This window comes from Phoca vitulina, unplaced genomic scaffold (assembly GCF_004348235.1).
Source record: "Phoca vitulina isolate PV1807 unplaced genomic scaffold, GSC_HSeal_1.0 scaffold28, whole genome shotgun sequence".
Classification (NCBI taxonomy): Eukaryota; Metazoa; Chordata; class Mammalia; order Carnivora; family Phocidae; genus Phoca; species Phoca vitulina.
In genome coordinates, this window is record NW_022589731.1 from 22,929,338 (window position 1) to 22,950,110 (window position 20,773).

The 20,773-nt window shown below is 48.1% G+C and overlaps 1 protein-coding gene across 6 annotated transcripts in view; it reads left to right on the plus strand.

Annotated features, from left to right (window-relative positions):
* Positions 1 to 20,773, plus strand: part of PTPRE (protein tyrosine phosphatase receptor type E) — a 150,162-nt gene that overhangs the window by 39,464 nt on the left and 89,925 nt on the right. For 5 of the 6 annotated variants that reach the window (XR_004301702.1, XM_032423467.1, XM_032423466.1 and 2 more), the window contains exon 2: positions 19,706 to 19,728. The gene's annotated coding sequence lies outside the window, so the exon portion shown is untranslated. Of the gene's footprint in view, positions 1 to 13,879; positions 13,979 to 19,705; positions 19,729 to 20,773 lie in introns of those variants that run through there. The other variant, XM_032423462.1, reaches the window with a different exon arrangement.

Here is a 20,773-nt window from a genome sequence, read left to right on the forward strand (position 1 = left end):
TGGGAGGAAGGTGAAGATGCCGTGTGCTGTTAGGAGCAGCCTAAGGCCGTGGTTCTCAACTGGAGGCAATTTAGCACACCCCCCCGCACACAAAGGACATTTGCAAACCCTGGAGACATGTTTTATTATCATGACTGGGGAGGGAGTTGGTGTTACTGGCATTTAGTGGGTAGAGGCCCACAATGCACAGGACATACCCTCATGACAAAGGATTATCTGGTCCAAAATGTCATCTTGCCAAAGCAGAGAAACCCTAGGCTTGGGTAATGTCTAGATGGGGAGGAAGGAAGGGGCCTTGCCATCCACAGAAACCAGGGCCTGGGAGAGGAGCTGGACTGGGGTCTTTGGGTGCACCTAATCGAGGTGCCTTCAGATTCTTAAGTAGAAGTGGAATTGTGTGTCTAGAGACCTCTGCTAAAGGGGGTGGGGGTCATGGACTGAGAAACACCCACTGTGGGAGAAAGGATATGTGTTGAGAGGAAGGGGGTCCATGGATGACTGTTATGATGGCATCTAGTCCCCACTGAAGCATGTGGAAATGCAGATGACCCGCATACCCGCAAGGTCCTCCTGCCCTTCTCCTGCTGGGGTGAGCAGACAGCTGAAGGCCTAGTCTCCATACTGCACACACACACTGGCCAGCCCAAATGTCTGGAATGCTCCCTCAGCACCCTTGCATTTAATCAACTCCCACTCTTCAGCTCTCAGCCAAGGCGTCTTCCTACAGGAAGCCCTCCCTAACTGTGAGTCCAGCTCAGGTTGCCTTCTCTCAAAGAACCATGTTCGTTCATGTGAACATGCAATGAACGTCTGTCTCCCCCACTACCCTAGAAACTGCCTGAGAGCCCGAGGGGCTTCTAAGTTGGCCCATCAGGGTATCTTCAGAGCCCCGCACATAGCAGGTGGTTGGGAAATGTTTTATAAATTAGTACACTTTGTCCCTGATGCCAAAGCAAGAGTCCTCTTTGCACTGCTTGTATGGCAAACCCAAGTTGATGGATCCAAAGTGGGCAAGGGAAGCATTTCCAGTCCTGGAAAGGTGTAGAATGAGTGCAGGTGAGTCTCCTCCTGCCTCACACAGGGGAGCAGCATGTGTGTGTGTGCACGTGTGTGCACGTGCAGAGGTGTGATGCCCCTGGGCCGGAGGTGATCTCCAGCTGCGTGCAGTCGCCAGCCCTGGTGCAGAGCCCAGCACGCGCTCTCCTTTTGGAGAGCCAGGAGCTGTGCACAGAGAAGGAAGCAGGGTATGCTCTGGGCCGAGGCGGCCGTCTCCAGCCCCGGTGCCTGTCTGCAGGGCTGCCTTGCCCCTCTGTGCCTCGAACAGAAGGATGGTTTCTCCCTCTTGGAGGAGAAGCCAGACCTCATGCTTTAATCTCCCTTACTTTCCATCCCTTGGTGAAAGTGTTCAGTTTCACTTCGTTAAAGCAGGAGTCAAGGTTAGCACTGGCCCCTAGGTCTTAAAATCTTCTCCTGGTGTCATTGGTCTCTTTCCTGCCAAGACCCCTCCTTGTGAAATTAATTATTTGAAGTTGAACCAGTGTAACTGCAGCCTATTACCTACTCCGGCTGCGGGGGATCCTTTTCTTTTATTAAATTTAAACTTTTAAAAGTATTATTTTGGTAGATGATGCTTCCAGCCGTCTCTAAGAATTAATGAGGTTCTTAATTCCAATTTTTCAGCCCTTGGCTAGCTGTGGACAATTCTCAATTTTAAGGGAAAGATTTACTTCTTTATTAATAAACGTGAGTGCTTTGGCAATTCTTTCGTATTCCATGGGTGCTGGCATTAGGTGGCAATTAATCCTTCTCGAGAAGATACAGGTTGCCCACCCTCGGGAATATCACTTCAGGGAATGCAAACTCTGTGCAAGTAATGATTTTTAAAAATGATCTCTGCACCAAGGAATGCCGTGAAGAGCTTCATTTTCACTAAGCACTCATGGTCAGTTGTATAATCTTCGGAACACCGGATTGTCCGTAATCTCCTGCGTGTCAGAGTTTTGCTGGAAGCTTGTTCTCGGGCTCGTGCTCTGAAACCGTGGTCCGGGTGAATGACACGTCCGGCCAGCCAGCCTTTCCCATCTGCTCGCACTGAAATGCCGTGAACACATCTGGGCTCTAACGGCCTGTTTTCCCAATTTCTCAGAACCCTTTCAAGATCCGGCTTTCCACTTGTAAAATTCAGCCTCAGATGGATTTCCTTAATAAATATGTCACTACTACAGTGGGTGGGTTTGACTTCTTCAGAAGTTTCTTTAATTTTAACTTCCACACGATATTTTTATACTCATCAAATGGCAGGAAATAGTTGCTGGTTCCCTTAATGTTATCATTCCGAACGTCACAGGAATGGCAAGGATCTTTAGAAGACAAAAGATGTGCTTCAATTAGTAATTCCCATGGTAACTAATAGAGCTCCATTTTTTTCCCCTTTCTATGGCTATTTTAAGTACTTAAATTGATTTACATCCCTGTGGAAATGTGAAAAAAGCGTGGATTGAGTACGTACACTCTGCCAGGATTTGGGGGGGTTTTTCTGTTACAAACTGTGTTCTTCCCTCCAATCCTTGTTCGGTATCTGCAGGAGAAGGCAAGGACCAGATCCTAATCTGAAGTGCTTGTATTCCTTTAAAGCAGGAAGAAGTCCTGATTCCCCTTTGTGTTCCTTTTGCAATTTATATTAGAACATAAATATGGAAATGATTTTATTTTGTATTCCTCTTACAGCTTATGCTAAAGCGTAAATATAAATGTATTTTGAGTGGCCAGACATGAGAAATAAAACTGGCTTAATTTGAGCTAAGTTCCGGGCCCCCTCCTCAGGTGCAGTGAGGGGCTGAGCCCAGAAACCCACTCTTCAGACCCTGGCTGGCTCAGGGGAAGATGGTCTCTTGCTTTGTCCCGTTCAGGACCACAGATACTGAATTCACTAACAGTGGGCCACACGCCCACCCTGTTGTCCCACACCGGCCCCTTTGCCTGCCCTGCTCTCCTCCTGGCCTTTATGCCGAGGTCCCTGGGCCTCCCGATGCTTCTGTGTGGTCACTGGTCCCCATGGTGGTCTGCAGGCATCCCCAGCTGAGTGCAGTGCCAACTTGCACACTCACTGAGCAGGGGAATAGAGTAAGTGCTTGCATGCTGGTTCTTTATGCCACCTCCAACAATGCCGACAAGTGGAGGGGCATTTCATCCTTGTTTATCATGAGCAATGGAAACTCAGGAACCCAGACACACCACGTCTTGGGTCAGTGGGGTTCTGAACACTGTACGCCCCCCTCAGCAGGTGTGTGGAGCCCTTGGACACTCATGTCCTGGTAAGAATTGCTTGAAGGTTGCTGATCATTTCTGTTTTAAAGTGGGTCAGGAAACTGAAGGGAAGGTGGGACAATGGGAGCTTTCTCGGGCATGATATATTGAGAGAGATCACAGCCGAGCATCCACACACAGACCTTCTGGAGAAGGCTGTGGTCATGGCAATGCTAAAAAGCCAGCATTTATTGAGCATGCGACACGGGGCAGACAGCATAGCAGGTGTGTTAGGGACATTACCTTGCACATCCTGCACCATCACGGGGGGAACAAGCACTGGCTTTGCCAGGGATTGAGGGGTTTACTGGCATGCGGGGATTTCAGTGTGAAACCAGAAAGTCCTGGGCAGAGCAGGTCAAACTGGTCACCCCACCCAGCACCCCAGGGTAAAGGTGGACAGCTCTCCTTTTGTAAACAGAAACCCCATGGCTCAGAAAGGGGAGGTAACCAGCCCAGGCTCCTTCTCTGGTAGGAGGACCCAGGCAGGCCAGACCCCGAATCCACATACTCTGCCCACAGCACCCAGATCACGGCCATGAGAGGCAGTCCTTCCACAGGGGAAGGCTCGGGGTCCTTCATATGACCAACACCTTAAAAAGATTTAAGTGCAAGTTGGAGATTCCTATTCTCTTTTGAAAAGGAAATGGTAAAAATCAGAAAATTATTTTCAAACAAAGGCCCTGCCTAAAGGTACATAAGCTTGTTCTGTTAGAAATCAGGCTTTTGGTGGTAAAGAAACAAACACTCCAAGGGCAAAGTCGGGCCAGCGGTCCTGTTCCCTGCCATCCCTAAGTCTGTCGATGCCGATGGTCACCCGTCGCCCTATTGTGTGAGGAATGCATGATGCAAGAACATTTCTCAGTTGACCGTTTTGTAAACTGACGTTTTAAAGACAAATTCGTTCATTTGTTTCTTTATATAGAATAAAAAACAATTCCAGCAACGATCCAAAATAGTAGAGCCAGTTAACACATACTTTCAGAAAGTACACGTAAGTTTTAAATGCATAGACCTTCGATTTTCCCAAAGTGAGCCAGCCTGTCACCAGCACCCAGATGAAGGAATGCAGCCTGACCGGCCAGGCCCTCACGCCAGCCTGCTGGTGCTCTCTCCCAGTCCCTTGCAGGGGTGACCACTCTCCCCACTTCTAACACCATACATTCAATTTATCTGCTTTTGAACTTTAAGTAAATGGACTCATAGAGTGTGTAAAATCTGTTTTTCTAAGGTTTCTTGAATACCGGTGATGTACAAGGAGCTGTGATTTTCAATGAAAATCTCAATGCCTTGACTTTGAGTGCATCCCAGTATGCTCTTATGGGAGCCTGGGTGTCCCTATATGGGTCACAGACTTGTCTTAATAGCCAGTCCTGAAAGACCGTCTTCACTTCACATACTGTGCGTGCTCTGGAAGGCATCACCACTATGCAAAGCAACCATGTAAACTTTGCCATAACTAAGATCAACAGAGTATTTGGCTTCTGTGTTGGGAGGTTTTCTGGATGCTGAAGCCCTCTGCACTGTGGGCTTGAGCAAACAAGTCAGGACAATAAGGGGAAGCTGCGGTCAGGTTGGAGGGGAGGTAGCATTCCAAAGTCATCTTACCTGGCAGCCGCCAGAGGGGATGTGATGGGAAGGCACAGCTGTTTCAGCAGACCATCCCCTTCCAGCCCTGGGGTCTGCCCACGTGCTTGCCCATCCACGAGTCCTGCCTCTAACGTCCTGGGAGTCCTCAGCCAGTGCCTAGGGCCTGGAAGCTCCCACCATTTCCAGCCATTGTTATGTCTTGGTAATCTATGCTCTTTATCCCCAAGAAGGGCTTGGGGAAATTTGGAGAAGGGAGGTTGCTCTGTGTTGGGATGGTCCCTATAATGCAGGGGGGTTTGGGTCTGGATGCCGCCTTCACCATGTGCTAGCTGAATGACTGAGCTCCAGACTTCTTCTGTGTCAATGCCAGTGTTCTACCTGTGAACTTGAAATAGTAAGAACTGGGCAGGTGCAAGCATTCAGTTAAAACTATTTTTTGGCAGCCCCTTGCACAAGTAAGCATTTGACCAATGCCAGCGCCCTTTCCCTGGAGATAAGATGTGATTGCAGTTGTGCCTTAAATTCAGTCCTCAGCTTCCTGGCTGACAAGGCAAAAATGAAAACACGGTGGCTTTTATTGTTCTAGTCCAATTAAAAGAATGTTCCCAGTTTTTCAGGAAATATAAACACTTTCCTGGTGCTGGATTCTAAGACAATTTTATTTTGAGAGCCTGAGTAATTCAGTTGATAGGGTTTGCAATGATTTTTTTTTTCTACCAGAAGATGGAGAAATCACCTTTTTATCTCCATAGCATGTATTAATCCCTTAATTAAAAAATATTAGTCCGAGGCTATAAATTAAGTATGGAGAGCTAATGGGTTGCCGTTAAATTCAGTGAGTTCTGTTTCTGCATTTCTTTCACTGTCTCTTTTACTGGACATCTTATAATTATAACATAAAACTAAAGGGCATAACGTCTAGGGTGATGGGAGGGAGTCCTTCCCGTACTTGGTGCTTGATGGCTCTGGCAGCTTTGCATGTCTGTGAGGATGAAGGAGGTGACATGCTTTGCAAGGGTTGTGTGCACTCTTGGCATCAGCGTCTATAAAGGAGAGGATCAGACTGGGGGGCTTTTCTGCTATAAAATTACATGTCTGTAGGATCATAGTGAGTGTAAACTGGTTAGTCAAAAACTGAGTAATCTGTTGAACACTTCAGGAGTGCTTTGTGAAAGTGTGCTGGTTCATGAGTGTGGGGTGGGGTTGTGTTCCAAGGGCCTATGGGCATCGGACCCAGAGCCAGGAGCTTTGCAGGGTTGCTAGAGTTACGGAGGTGCGGATATCTCTTCTCTTCACCTGCCTGGAGACTTCAGAATCTGGATTACTTTGTAACTTCAACCTGAATGTTCAAAACATTTCAGTTGAGTTATCTGCTTTTTCACAGAAGAACTTAAAACACACACACATGCACACACACATAGAGAATAGTGTGAAACCTAGGTGTTTCCCCAGCCCTCAGTGGCCTGGGAATCCACCACACACAGATTCCGGACCGGGAGAGGTAGAGTCCAGGGAGCTGTGAACGGTAGGAGTCCATTTCACACAGGGGTTCTTGGGGAGCCTGTCCTCCACAGGCCTTCAGGGACTGAGCTGCTACGTGGCACCAAGAGCATCCTGGATCTCAGAGCTGGTCCTTAGAGTGGAAGGACAGTGAGGGGCCCTGTCATATGAAAAGTCTGCATTTGCAGAATTCCTTGGAATCAGAGCAAACCCTCCTCCTGATCCCTAACCACCCAGGGCCAGATTTCCAGCCTTTAAGACAGCTGGTCTCTTGTGCCTCATTCCCTGGGGGAGGGGGAACTTCCCCTGTCATTCATAACTCATCTGTTTTACTTTGTTGTGTTGCCCAAAGCACCTAATCAAATGCATCAAAGTAGTAGACATTCCATAAATATATCAATATCTGCTGGTCACCCGATGACATGTCATAGCCACAGATGGAATGATACCTATGAGCCTCCCACCGACTCTTTATTTATTCTAAACTCTGAAGATTGGTTATTCTAACTATTCTTTCATTAATCCTACAGTGGGCTAAGTTTACTAGTGGATGCCGAAGTTTTCGTTATGGCTGCTTTCATGAATGAGTTAACCTGATAGTTTCTCTTCGTTGTTGAAGATTTTAGGTGGATGACATTCCTATTCTAGGAATCATTTATTGGAGAAAGGCCATTTCATTTTAATAATGAATATTTCAAATAATTAGTCATTTTAAAAATAAACTATCCCTCCAGGTGAAATTTATCTGGGGCTGGTGGTGGGATAGATAGGCTTCTATGGCATTAAAATTAATTGATGTAGCAAAAGCAACCGAAGTCATTATCCTGTCCCATATCTGCGACAGAACCATGGAGGGCTCGCTGTCCAACACACGGCAGCAAAGTTCTCTGTGTCCTTTGTCACATGCAGAGGGCTGGCCAGCATGGCACGCAGAACTGGAATGTTACAGAGAATACCAGTCCGACATGAGTCGTGAGCTTCATTCCCCAGGCGTGCTGACGTGGCACTCGCCACACCACTGGGGTGTGTGCAGACGTTCACACCCCACTGGAGTCTGCGGCACAGAAGGACCCTGGTGGGCGCAGGCGGTCCGGCCCAGGACAAGGGATCAGGGAACAATTGGAGCTCAGGTCTGACAATAACAGACTTGGGTTGGGGGCAAGGTTTCAAATGAAATTCAGGGATGTCACCTATGTTCTTGGAGCTTCTGTTTCCTCCTGTGTAAAGTGGGGAGGTCATTCCCAGCTCTCTGTGGCATCAGTTTGGAGACAGGATGCCTGCCTGGTGTGTGACGCTTGGCGTGGCCATGGGGCAGGAGAGCCCGTGCCTGGGAGCCCTGGCTTTGCTGTTGTCAATCCTCTGATAGAGTGAGCACCGAGGTAAGGAGGTTCCCATCGAGTCCTGCGGTGAATGCAAGGTGGTTCTTGGGGGAACCCTCGAGAGCCCATGATTTCCAGGTTAGTTTAAGCAGAGGGATGCTTGTTAGCGTTGCGGCGGCTCTGGAGTGAGACTCCAGCTCTCCACTGGCTGGAGATGTATGCCAGGAGGGTGCGTGGCTCAGGAAGGCTGGTCAGGACTCCTGCGGGGACGGCCGGACCACAGGGGTTTCCATCAGTGCTCGCTTAGGCTCCTGCCATGTTCAGACATTGAGCTCCATCCAGTTTTCCCACATTCAACTCCCAGAGCTTTTACCTCTTCAGAAACCAAGCCCTGTTTTCAATGAGCCAAACTCTTTGCATTTGTTCATGAACCTTAGATCTGAGTTTAGGGCTAGGCGGAAGATAGTATCTCCATGTCCTCAGCCAGGACGCACCAGATAAACTGTTGGCTTTTTAAGGAGGTGATGCTTCTTGACGAGGAGGGAGTTTCACTACAAGTGTCCTTCCTCTGGTCGCTGGGTCATGACCACTTCCTCCACGGTGGCCCTGGGGACTGCTCCTCCGCATGCAGCCTGTCTCCCGGGAAGTGACTTCTGGCCCAGGCACCAAGAGCATGGGGTTTTCCAAAGGCTGGGGCATTATTGCCCAGGGATGGAGGGCATGCCTCCAGCTGGATTTTGTTTCAGGTTCTGCCTCTTACTGACCATGTGACTTCCTGCAACTTGCTTCGAGGTCCTTGTGAGGACTAGTTGGTGACTCCTGTATATCGAGTGTCCGATGTTGTGCCTGAGAGATCATCAGTACCATCTGACTGCTGTGCCTGTGGCCCCAGCCCTCTGCCACCCCCAGGGGGCACGCACTGGACTTTCTGTCCCAACAGAGCTGCCCCTTCTCTGGACCTCACTCTCTCACTTCCATGGTTTACAAGCTTCGTCATATAATGCTGTGTCCTTGGATCATCATCTGAAGCTGGCCATGACCTCATGTGTGGAGGTCACCGAAGTGCAGAGAAGATCTGGGACCTGCCCAAGGTCACCCGGCTTGAAGGTCACCCACCCTTCCGCTGTGGCAGTGTGCAGGGCTCTGGCCTGGGGAGCACACATGCTGGGTCTTCCTCTCTCCTGAGGACGTAGGTTACAGGACAGATCGCCAGCCATGCACGCAGCAGATGGGGGCCCCTGGGGGCCCTTCTGAGTTTGTAGTCTGCCTCTACCCCCAGCCTCTCTCATCTCCACATTTACCCGAATGCCTGGGACTACACAGATTGTTTGTTGAAGCAACTCAAACCCATACATTTTAAGATGATGCCTTGAGCTGTAGGGAAAAAAAAAATACTTTTTCCTGAGAGGATGAGTGCAGTGCCTTCCAGTGGAAGGGGAGGGCTGACCTTTATAGGTAGACAAAACAGAATGCCAGTCCAACATTACACTTCTATGGCAGTATATTGTTCCAGAATGGGGTGCCGCATATTTGTGTTATAATGCTGTTTTTGTTTTCAAGTGAATGCTGCAGTGTTCTTTCGTGTGGAGGAGGGATTCGTTACAAGTTCACAGAACTTTTTCAGGGGCGACGGGGGGGAAAATAGGTGCTTGTCCTCAGCAGAGTATACCAAGCCTGGAGACAGTTTTGTTCATAGCTCAGTGACGTATGTGAAAGAGTGAAAGCTCACCTTTCATTATGAAGCTGACGTTAAATAAAGATACTTAGTTTTTCCCTTTAAGATCCTACAAGGTATCCTCTGCCACCTAACATTGTTTGAAAGCCAGCCTCTTCTCTGTGCACAGGCACCTTACCTGGATTCTTAGTAATGACCTAGTTTAATGGGTCAGACCAGACAATTAGGTTGGGGGAACTTATTAAACCAAAATATCTGAGCGTTTGCATTTTTTGCAGGGGGGGGGGCAAAATAACTGGTTGATGAGCAGATCTTTCACTTACCTGGTTTACTAGTTTTCAAAGTCTCTCTTAGGAATAGCTAACAAACTTTTGTGCTCTGGATACCAGATTCCTGGAAAAGAATTGTGCTGTTTTCAGAGTGGTTTTCTCCCTTTCTTATGGTGCTAATATATTTTTTGAGTCTCTCAGAGAAATCCTCGGTGTCTGTGAGAGGTGCCCATACAACTCACTTCTAGGGAACTCTGAGACTGGGACCCCATCTCGAGGAGTGGCCCACCTTTTGCCCAGGCCCCCAAGTCAGGCCCAAGGTCTCCCTTGATTTCTTCCTCCCCCTACATTCCATGAGGCTGTTGGGCTTGGCCCCCTTGATCTTTAAATAGCCGCCTACCCTCCAGCTCCATCCCTCCTGCCACTGCCCTCAGGTGCCCCTCCCCACCCCTCACCTGGACCACAGAATGGCCTCCATATTGCTCGTGGATCCACTGCCCATGCTCTGTCGCTCCTGGCCTTTCTCCCCTCTGCAGCCACCACAAGGGCCTTCCTTGTAGGGAGCAGAAAGGGATGTCTAGGTTTGCAGCCTTCGCAGCTCCCTTGCAGCTTCAGCCCAAATCCAGATTTTGCAGCATCCCAAGCCTAGCCCACCTCACATTCCAAATCCATACCTTTGCAGCATCCCAAGCCTAGCCCACCTCACATTCCAAATCCATACCTGTGATTTATTGGATATCTTGTGTATATGGAGGTCAGCACTGGGTCCCTTATGTGGATTACCACATTTATTAACCCAGCACAATCAGGATTATTATTCCTATTTCCCAGGTGAGGGGGCTAAGATTCAAAAATGTGAAGTGACTTGTTCCAAGGTCAAAGCCGGGATTCAAATTATTTGCCATTTTTAGAAAGTTCTATATACTCTCTGGCTTCCCTGCCTTTGTTTCTGTTGTTTGCCTAGGAATCTTAAGAAAGATGCCCTGACTTTGACAAGACATAGGTTAGATGCCACTGCTTCTACCTTTCAAAGCCCCCACCTGACTGTGATGATAGTGTGCACCCCTGCATTTCAACAATCTGATTATAAGCCTGTCTTTGGAGACAAACCATGAGAGACGATGGACTCTGAGAAACAAACTGAGGGTTCTAGAGGGGAGGGGGGTGGGGGGATGGGTGAGCCTGGTGATGGGTATTAAGGAGGGCACGTACTGCATGGAGCACTGGGTGTTATACACAAACAATGAATCATGGAACACTACATCAAAAACTAATGATGTAATGTATGGTGATTAACATAATAATAATAATAATAATAATAATAATAATAATAATAAAAGAATAAAGCTGCTCTAAAAAAAACAAGCCTGTCTTTTGGAATTCCTTTAGGGCAAAGACCTCGAGCTCCCATCCATGTATTTTTTTTTTTTTTAATTTTTTTATCTCTAGATCTTTAGCACTTGGCACAGCATGAGCCCATAATAGATACTCAGTGAATGGTAACCGTTGGTTTGGTGCATTTCTTCACTCACCCAACTAGTATTTTCTGAGTTGCTAATAGGTGCACAGAACTGTTTATATAAGAAGTTCCAGTTAGAGATGACAGGATTTCCGATCAGAAAGCACCAAACTAGCTACAGATTATGTATCTTTGGGGTGAGTGTCTGCACCTTGCTTTGTCATTGGTAAAATATGGTGGATTGTGCCTGCCTGCATCTCAGGGCAGTGGAGAGGTGGCCAATTTAGTCTTAATCCACTGTCCTCCTAGATTATGTTGCTGTGAAGGTGTGGTTGGGAAGGATTCACAGGCAGATGGAGGGAGCTGTGGACGAGAGCTTTGTCCAAGAGAGACAAACTCAAGGTAGTCTGGAGAGCTCGGACCAGGGATCCAGGATGGGGCTGGACATGAGAAGCACCTGGCTATTTTGGGTGAGATGGAAAGCTTTCTGGGTCAGGGAGCAGCATCAGCAAAGAAACCAACAGGAAGACCATGGTGTGTCTGGAGGATGGTAGAAACAGTTCCGTGTGTGTGAGGCGCCTCTAGAAAGTTCCTGCTCTGGGCACCATTGAGAGGAAGCACACTGTGGCTTTCAATGGGCTGCTCAAAGGGGGGCTTGGTCTTAGAAGTGGGAAGGGGACCCCTGAGAAGGAGGGTGTCAGTGAACTCTGTGTGGGTGGCTTGCTGCCTCTTCTCCACCCTAGGGTCTTCCCTGGGAACTTCAGAGCTCTGTGAAGCAGTCCAGAGGGTTGTTTACCAACACATTCTTCTCTTCTTATCCATGTCAATCTGATCAGGAAAAAATGCTGTTTCCTTTATTCGTCAACAACAGTTATAGGATAATGAAACTGCATTTATTAATAGTGGCACATTTTACTTGTCCCTTTGCCATTTGTATGGGATTGGTAGCAGCTAGCATTTTAATTAACAGCAACAATAGATAATTTTAAATTAAGGAGCACATTATAAGTTGTCTTTCATTCTGGGTCCCAGGGAATAATGATCCTCCTAAATAGTTATTTAATGCCATGGCTCATGCATTACGCTGTCTTGAGACACGGTACTTTGCCCTGGGCCTCCGCAGCGTGATGCTGTTTACAGCTGAGTGTAAGGATGATCAATCACACCCTTCCCCTACATGGTTAGGGGGCTGATCACAGGCCTAGGGCCACTTGGGGAAAGGCAGGGGCCTTCCGAATTGGCATTCTCAAAATTAACACCTACAAACATCAGTTTACTATCTGGATATTAGAGATAAATCATTTTCTTTGAAGTTCACTGAACCTTAGACCAAGAAAACCATCTTTTGTATCAGATTCAGTGTTCGGTTACCTTTGGCTCACGTACCCAGTGAGCCCGTCCTGAGTACCTTTCACAGTGAGTGCAGTGAAGGAGGGAAACAGGCCTTGCTGTGAAGGGATGCTCCCCTACTGACCCCGTTGTACCCTGCCTGAGGTAGGAGAGACAGTGTCAGGTAAGATGTGATCAAGGCTCTGGCAAAGGAGATCAAAGAAGCATGGGGCATGTAGGTGAGGCCATTCTCAGATGAGATCTCACTCCCTCTCTGAGCTGGTTCTCAGTCTCATCTTCGTCCCTGCCTTATCCAGCTGGTGGAGACATCTAGGTGTGTTCAGGGGTGGCCGCTGGGACCCCTTCCGACTCTCCCGGCCCATGTTACACCTGGCCCCTGGCATCAACCTTAGTGTAACTCGACTTAGAGCATCCCCTGGAAGATGAGAATGGTCTTCACACATGCTTGCGCAGTAGCAGGTTTATAAGCACGGTATTCTTTGGTTCTCCTTCAGAATACCATGAAATTCATTTACCCACTCAGCAAAGGGATGTGGACGCCTCCCCTGAGCCAGTCTTCTAAGCACATGGGACATTTCTCTCCACTTTTGCTAGGAAAGACATGGCCTTGTGTGTGCATTGACAAATTATATCTCTAAGCACGTGAGTCCACAAAAACAGGCTGAGAAAGCAACCAGCGTTGGCTGGTCCCCATTTGCCCATTAATGGTTAATTTATATTTCAGTCCTTTTATTCCAGATACTACTTGCCAGCAAGCAAACAGTAGTGGAAAAAAAGGAAAGTGATTGAATTAATCTACCAATTTCATTTTTCTGCAGACTGGAGAAAGAGGCTGATGTTTGCTGTTTCTGGGCAGCAAGTCCTGACCCGACGGCGAGGGTCCTGGGTTTCCCCGGGTGCGGAGCCCATTCTACAGGCAAGGACCCTGGGGTCCACAAGGGCGGGCAAGGGAATTGGTCAGCTTTGTCTGGAACATGGCTGAGCATGAGTCGGTTTACTACAGTCGAATGGGATGGGATGGGGAGACGGGAGCCAGCAGCCAGGAAGCAAGAGATCTCTGGTGCCAAGGTTCAGAGTGGGACCCTGGTTTGTGAGAAGAGCATGGTGAAGTAAGTCAGGCTTGGTCACGGGTGTGTGACTAAAATCAGGGGCGAGGGAGGGGCAGGCTCACAGATGACCCCATTATGAAGTGGCAGACCTCCAGGGAGGGGGCATGATTGAAGAAACAGCACCTGCCGACAAGCCAAGGGCTCCTGGGTTTTACCGATCTACGAGAAATTTTCATTTGTACATGATTGCAGAATAGAGAGAACCATCATTTATACAGCAGGGATTCTGTGTGTTTAATAGTTCAGTACATTTCCAACAATAGCTACTTTTTTCCCCTCATGAAGGTTTTTGAGGGAAAATGTGAAATCCGCACCTCCCACATCTGGGGAGTCGGGAGCCCTGGGTAGTGCCCCAAGAGGGAAGCTGGATCCCTGGCATCAGGACTGGATTCTAGACGCAGGTGAGAGTGAACATCCAGAGAGAGCAGAGGTCCCAGAGGCTGTGTCTCGGTGGGACCAGGCCCGCTTTGGTCCTTCAGGTCCCTCCTAGGCGGGCTGGCAGAGGGAGGGGAGGGCATGTGGGAACAGTGCATCTGGGGAGTCCTATCTCCTTACTTCTGCTCTAGTGCTCAGAATCTAGCCCCCCCACCCAGCCCCAGGGCTCTAAGCCCAGCTCCACGCAATTAGAGAGAAAGAGGCTCATGGACACATGCATACACAAGGACGCTCAAGCTCCCACCCAGTGCCAGATGGCTAGGTGGTGAGGGGAGGGAGGGTTCGAGGGCGAGCACCTTCCTCTTGCCTTCAGGGCCCAGACTGAGCTGAGTGTGCTGTGGGCGTCTGGCCCTGCTCAGAGCCCCAGAGGGGCCACACAGCTGTAGGTTGACCTGGGGACACGCACAAACCCCACAGCCCATGTCAAGTCCACAGTCCAGGAAGAGGGCCCTTTTGTCTTTAAGTACTTAGTGCAGCCAGTTCCGTTCCCGGGGAGCTCCGGGAGGTTAAGAAGCCTATGCCCAGGCCCTGGAGTCCCAGTGCAATGCCTGGTGGAGGGATGCCCAGTGGCAAGTTACTTAATCTCTCTGGGCCTCAGTCTTCCCATCTGCAAAGCAGGTCTAAACCGAACTCTTTCTGGGAGTATTGAGAGAATTCAGCGATCCCTATGTGCACTTAATGGGATGTCTGGCATGGACTACCTATCCTTATTGTGCATGCTTTCTCCAAGGATGTTTTCATACTGTCCCTGCCCTTGAGCACAAGAACCCCCACAGAGAAGCTACTCACGGGGCAATGACTTTTTAAAACATGACAGTGACTGACTGTCACTATCTAAGAAGTGTTCGTGCCAAGTGCCGGGGCGGGGAGGAGGCAGGTGAGGAGGGGACAGGTGAGGAGGGGGGAAGGTAAGGAAGGGGGCAGGTGAGGAGGGAGGCAGAAGGACAAGGTCTTACCTTTACCTTTCACAGCCAGGTTTACATTGGCTCTGGGCAGAGGGAGGGGCACGTGCTTGTTCTAAACCTGAACATCTGGCCCTTGGGAGGCCAGCATAGGAGAGGCCACCCTCCTCTCTGGGGCTGGGAGAGCATCCTGTACCTCAGAAGGGAACACAGAGAATCAAAATCCTTCTCAAATTCCATGCCAATGATAATGGCAGAGATGGATGTGGACGTATGCAAATATAATAGAGTCCTTGGCCTGCTAATTTGCAGAATTTCCTAATCCAAAAAGGGCCCCCCCCCCAACTGTGGGGTTATTAGGGAGTGCCATTTTGTGCACTTTGGAGGCTGGGGACTGTGCTTCAGAAATACTCTCAAGAAGCAGGCAGGGATGTGCGTGGGTCTTTGCTAAGCAGCTGTCCATGAATAATTTTTAAAATTTGCCAGATATTTAGAAGTCCAGCTTGTTGGTCATAGATTGACAAAATGGGTTGAGAAAGCAGATCTTTCCTCCAGCCTTAGCAACATGGTTTTCCAGGACCCCTGCCCCTGCCTTTTCAAGGTGGCTTGCGGTGGGGTCACCAGAATATGGTTCTCCCAGACTCATCATTCGGGGAGTTTTCCCGCCCCCAGTGAGATCAGCAGCCCCTTTCAGCCTTTCATACATTAGGAAATACAGAAATTAACAGCTTTGCGGATGCCTGGAAGGTAAACAAGGAAACTGTGAGACTTGGCAGCGTATGATATCCGTGAGAATCTGAAGCCCAGATGATTCAGAAGCATTGTGCAGGGTCCCCCACCCGCCCGTGTGAATTACCGCGTGGAGGCAGAGTGAACTTGTTCCTTGACAGAATGCTGAGGGGGCCGTGCTCCGTGGCTGGGGCCTCTTGCTTTTCCACCGCGGGCGGCGTAGGTGATGCGGTCTCTTGTTCCCTCCTTTGTAGTGGTTTTCTGCAATTTGGGCAACCTATCTAAATTAATTGTCCTCCTCAGTGTGCTTGAGAGACCCTGTGCCTGAGGGGGATCCGTTCTGACAGTTGATGGGGGATCCGAGGGAAGGCAGCCAGGGTGAAGGACCTCCTCTCCGGGTCTGCCCGCCCCGATAAGACGGCGGCAAGCCCAGAGTCATGGTGTTTGATTGCATGATTTTGATTTTTCATTTGTGTGCCCTTGCTTTATAAAATTTTAATCTTTCATCAAAGTTCACATTTTAGATACACTATACATGTGGAAATGTATATGTGAGCATTTTTAAATAAAACGAAAATGTGCATCCGCCAATTTTTCAAATGCTGCTGCCCATTTAAAAGAATAGCTTGCAGATACCCTCCTTGGCAGCGCACGTTCTGCCCACTTGAATGTTTAGGATGCTCTGGGCCAAGGGTGTGTGTAAAAAAACAGTTTACTTTTGTCTGAGTTTGGAAAGATAACCCGGTTCTGTCCATCTCAGAGCTTGACAAGTCAGAATAATTTTAATTTCTTCCTTAAATGAAGCAGTCCTGATGGATTGATTGTAAATGTTGTAGCTTTATTTTCTTCTTTGTGAGGTATGGATGCACAGTAACATCACGTGGTCTTTCCATATCTTGTGAGCGATCGTTTGGGAGCCCTGTAGCCTGGGGCCACTTCCTGCAGGACTGCCCGCCCGCCTGACCTCGCCTGCCCGGCTCCCCGCCTTCTCGGTGGATTTCCCCTGTTCCATGTCCTCATACCACCTCTTTCCCAGGGTCTAGCTTGGAAAGCATCCTCGCTGCCTCTGCCCCTTGGAAGCAGAGCGGCCACATCTGGATGCCCCAGGGACAGAGCTCCGCACTTCCACGGTCCGGCCAGACCACTCCCACAGACCCACTTCTCCCCACCCCCAACCCCCCCCTCCCCCGGAAGTGTGTGGCCAGTCTGAGCCTTTCCAGGTCTTTCTGGCACACAGACCACAGTGAAGCTTTCCCTGGGGTGAGAAGAGATTTTAGGGAGTTGCTAATGTCAGTGTTGTCCTCAACCGCATGCCTTTCATGGGTCTTCCTGCTGGCGGCCACTGGTAGATACTAGGAATGTAAAGAAAAGGCTGACTGTCCCTGCCTTGAAGGAATTACAGCTTCACTGCGGGGATGGAGACCCAAGAAGAAAAACAAACAAACAAGCAAACAAAAGTAAACTACAGGGTAAGCTGGGTTTGCTTGTGCAGCTCAGCCCAGAGTGGTCTCAGCAACCTTGGGTTAGCATCGCTGCTGCCCTGCCTCCTTGCTCTGTGTGACACTGCAAAGTCAAGGGGCTCCCCGGGCCTCAGTGTTCACTTCTTTAAAATGGGACTCATCTTGCCTATTCCACAGGACTGGCTGTGGGCTGGGGAGAGACATGGTAAGCAGCACTGGACAGGATCCCAAACCCAACAGCTTCTCTCTTTCCCTCGTTTGGAGGATGGGGCCATTCCTGGTGAGACCAGGAACCTTTCCAGTTGTGGAATGCTGCTGTGCCGGGTGACGGCCCCCCCTGACACGAGCAGATCTGTCCGTGGGAACGGACCTCCCCCACCCCCAATTTTAAATGTGCTTATTTCACGTTTTCAGACATTGTGCTCAATATTCAAGTAGCAGTCTGCTTCAGGGCCTGAGGCTACAGAAAGTGTTCCTGAGATGAAGGTTGACTTCCGAGTGTATTCTGGTTGCTTGGTTTTTGTTCTAAATCTGTACTTTGAGAAATTGACAGCTGTGGTTTCATGCTAACACGTGTGAGCCCAGACCCGTGCAGTATGAGATCTCTCTCTACAGCCACGGTTCCCTGTGTTCTTGCTTAGTTTACAAAAGAAAACAACATGCGTTCAAAGTTTAATTCAGAATTACTGTTTGCATTTGGTTGGTACTTAGTGTATTCTGCTTATTCATTTGTTTAACCAAAAATTGACAGAGTGCCCACCTGGTTCTACACTCTAGTGGGTTTTTCCTGTGTGGTTTTTAGTTTGGTTTGACTCAAGCCTGCAGTTTTGCTTCTGCCTCTGATATACTTCTGCATCTCATTGGGTTTCGTTTTACATTAAAATGATTCAACATTGCTTTGGAAGATAGTTTTGAACATTTCTACCAATCCTGAAATATTAAGGGCAGCTTCTACTCCTGGCTTCTCCTCATGCTTGGCCCCAGGCAAACATGTAACTCTTCCCAGTGCTTTCCCCAGGTTCTTTGAGGGGATTGGAAGGAGTGGACTCTTGCAGTAAGTTATTCTTACAAAAACCAGTTCCCCTTACCTCCAATGATCTCACCTCTTGTCCAACCATCAATGCCTCCCTCACCTTCTTGCCATTTGCTTTGTGTTACACTGGGCTCTGCTGCACTCTGGGAACTCTGTGACTTTATTTCTTACCCAACAGACTGATCCCTAGTTGATTTTTTGTGGATTCTTTTGAATTTTCTATGTAGATAATCATGCCATCTGAGAAAGCAGAAGTCTTATTTTTTTCTTTCCAATTTCTGGGTCTTTTATTTCTTTTTCTTGCCTTATTACATTGACCAGGCTTCCAGTACAATGTTAAATATGAGTGGTGAGAGTGGACATCCTTGCCTTGTTCCGAGTATTAGTGGGCAAGCATTCACTCTTCCACCACTAGAGATAACGTTAGCTGTAGATTTGCCCAAGTAGATTTAAAATTCCCTAATATTAGAAGAACCATTTCTTCTGCTTCTTTGGCTCCAGACCGATTTCACAGGTCAGCTTTTTAGTGAGTGCCTCAACTTGCTATAATTGTGTGCTGCGGAGTATTGTCTTTGGTTTAAAATATCTAGCCTGGCCATGACTAAGATGGGAGGTATTCTATTTTGGTAGAAAACACCACATACTGCATTAGCTATTTAAAGACAGTGGCGATCGAAACATCTAGCCGTGTGGATGCACAGTGACAACTTAGCGTCGTCTCCAGCTTAATGCTGTCCTACTCGCCACTCGAACAAGAACCAGAGGGTCATGTCTACTAGCTGAAGCATAGATAGACAGAGCATGGTGTATGGCATATGGAAAACGGCATAGTATTCATCCACAGAAGGGAATGAAAAACTGGTACCTGTGACAACGTGGATGAACCTCAAAAAATACTAAGTAAAAGCAAGCAAGTCACAGAAGGCCACATATTGTAGGATCTCACTTTTGTGAAATGTCCAGAATAGGCCAATCCATGGACAGAATGTAGATTTGTGGTTGCCGGAGGACAGGGGATGGGGAGAGGATGGGCTGGGAAGTTAATGAAATCATGGGTATGGGGTTTCTGTTGGGATGATGAAACACTCTAAATTTAGGTTATGGTGATGGTTGTACAACTCTATGGTTATGCTAAAAACCCCTGAATTGTACACAGGTGGACTTCATGGTATGTAAATTATATCTTAATGAGATGTTAAACACGAAAAGGGCATAGAAGCTAAATTGTTGGGGAATGAGCAGGCTGGATAATGAGTAAGCTGGAAAACCGGGGTGAGGGGCCAACCCATGTGGGTTTTAAGAGGTGGTGTCTAGGAAGAGGGACTGAGGGGCGTCCAGGCCTGGGGGCTAGACACCACACGCTTCCGATCTCGGTCAGCTCCCACGCTCCCCCCATCACTGACATCAGAAGTTATCATCATGAAGATAAAAAGGCCTCAAGAAGACCCCAACAACCGAGCAAAAATGAGAACGTTCATATAGTGTTGTAGAGAAAGAAGGGGCTGGAATGAGCAGCTACCACCTTGTAACCAGAAAACTAACCCTTTCTTTTTCCCCTTTCTTTTTCAGACGATAACCTTCACTTTCCCTTGGTGAGTACAGAATTTTTTTAAAGATTTTTTTTTCCTGTAGTTAACTAATAACAATTAAAAAAGTGTGTTGGATTTACTTGTTAGAGAAACATTATCTCTAGAGAAAGAAGACCAGTATGGTCAGCGTGTTATATTAGAATTTTATGCCTGAACTTGCTTGAACAGGGTTGTATCACACTTTTTGTTACATCATTTTGTGTGTGTGCGCGTGTTTAAAATCCGGCTCAGTGGTTCAGTCTCCTGAACTGGATTGTTGAGAACACAGTTTCCACATGCTCTCCTTTCACGGATTTGTCCGTACTTTTAAAAGGGCCTTGCTTTACCTCACTGCACACATGGGACGACTGTTGGGAAACACAGAGGCCCATAATTGCATTGATGGTAGTTGCCTCTTAAATTGATCTGCTGGGGGGAAAACCTGATGAAAGGGAGCTTTTCTGGATTGCGCTTTGGGTTAAAACAAAAACAAAAACAAAAACAACCGTGTCATCATCACATAATTTTATGCCTTTTGAGATCTAGGCACCATTCCACGGCCTTGATGTCCTGTAGGGTACACATCACCTTTTTGTGTTTTACTGAATCAGGTTACTGGTGTTAAGTTCCCTAAAGAAATCGAGGAAGGAAAATCTAAGAGCTTTGGAAGTGGTTGCAATGGGTGAGTGGCGCCCGTGTGCATGGTGTTATGTGCTCACCTTTCGTGAGTGTACCAGGATGTAGGTGTCCAGGAAGTTGTGTTTCTTATGTGCATCACCTTGTTTGAAATACTTTGACTATGTCCTGAATTATTTTAAGGTCAGTGTGTCGCCTGTTTTGCTTTGGCCAGCCCCCTCTGTTGCTCTCGTGGCACGATTTCATCTGGGCATAAATGCTTATAGTCTTCCTGGTGTGATCAAATGCATTTGGGTTGTATGGGCTGTTGCTCCCTATCTCAAAGGAATGCAAATACAGTCAGCGATTTATCAAGAGAGAGAATGGGAAAGGCTCCGTTTGCCATCTACTAAGCTGATTGTGTTGTCCCTGTTCTCTATCACATCGTTATCAG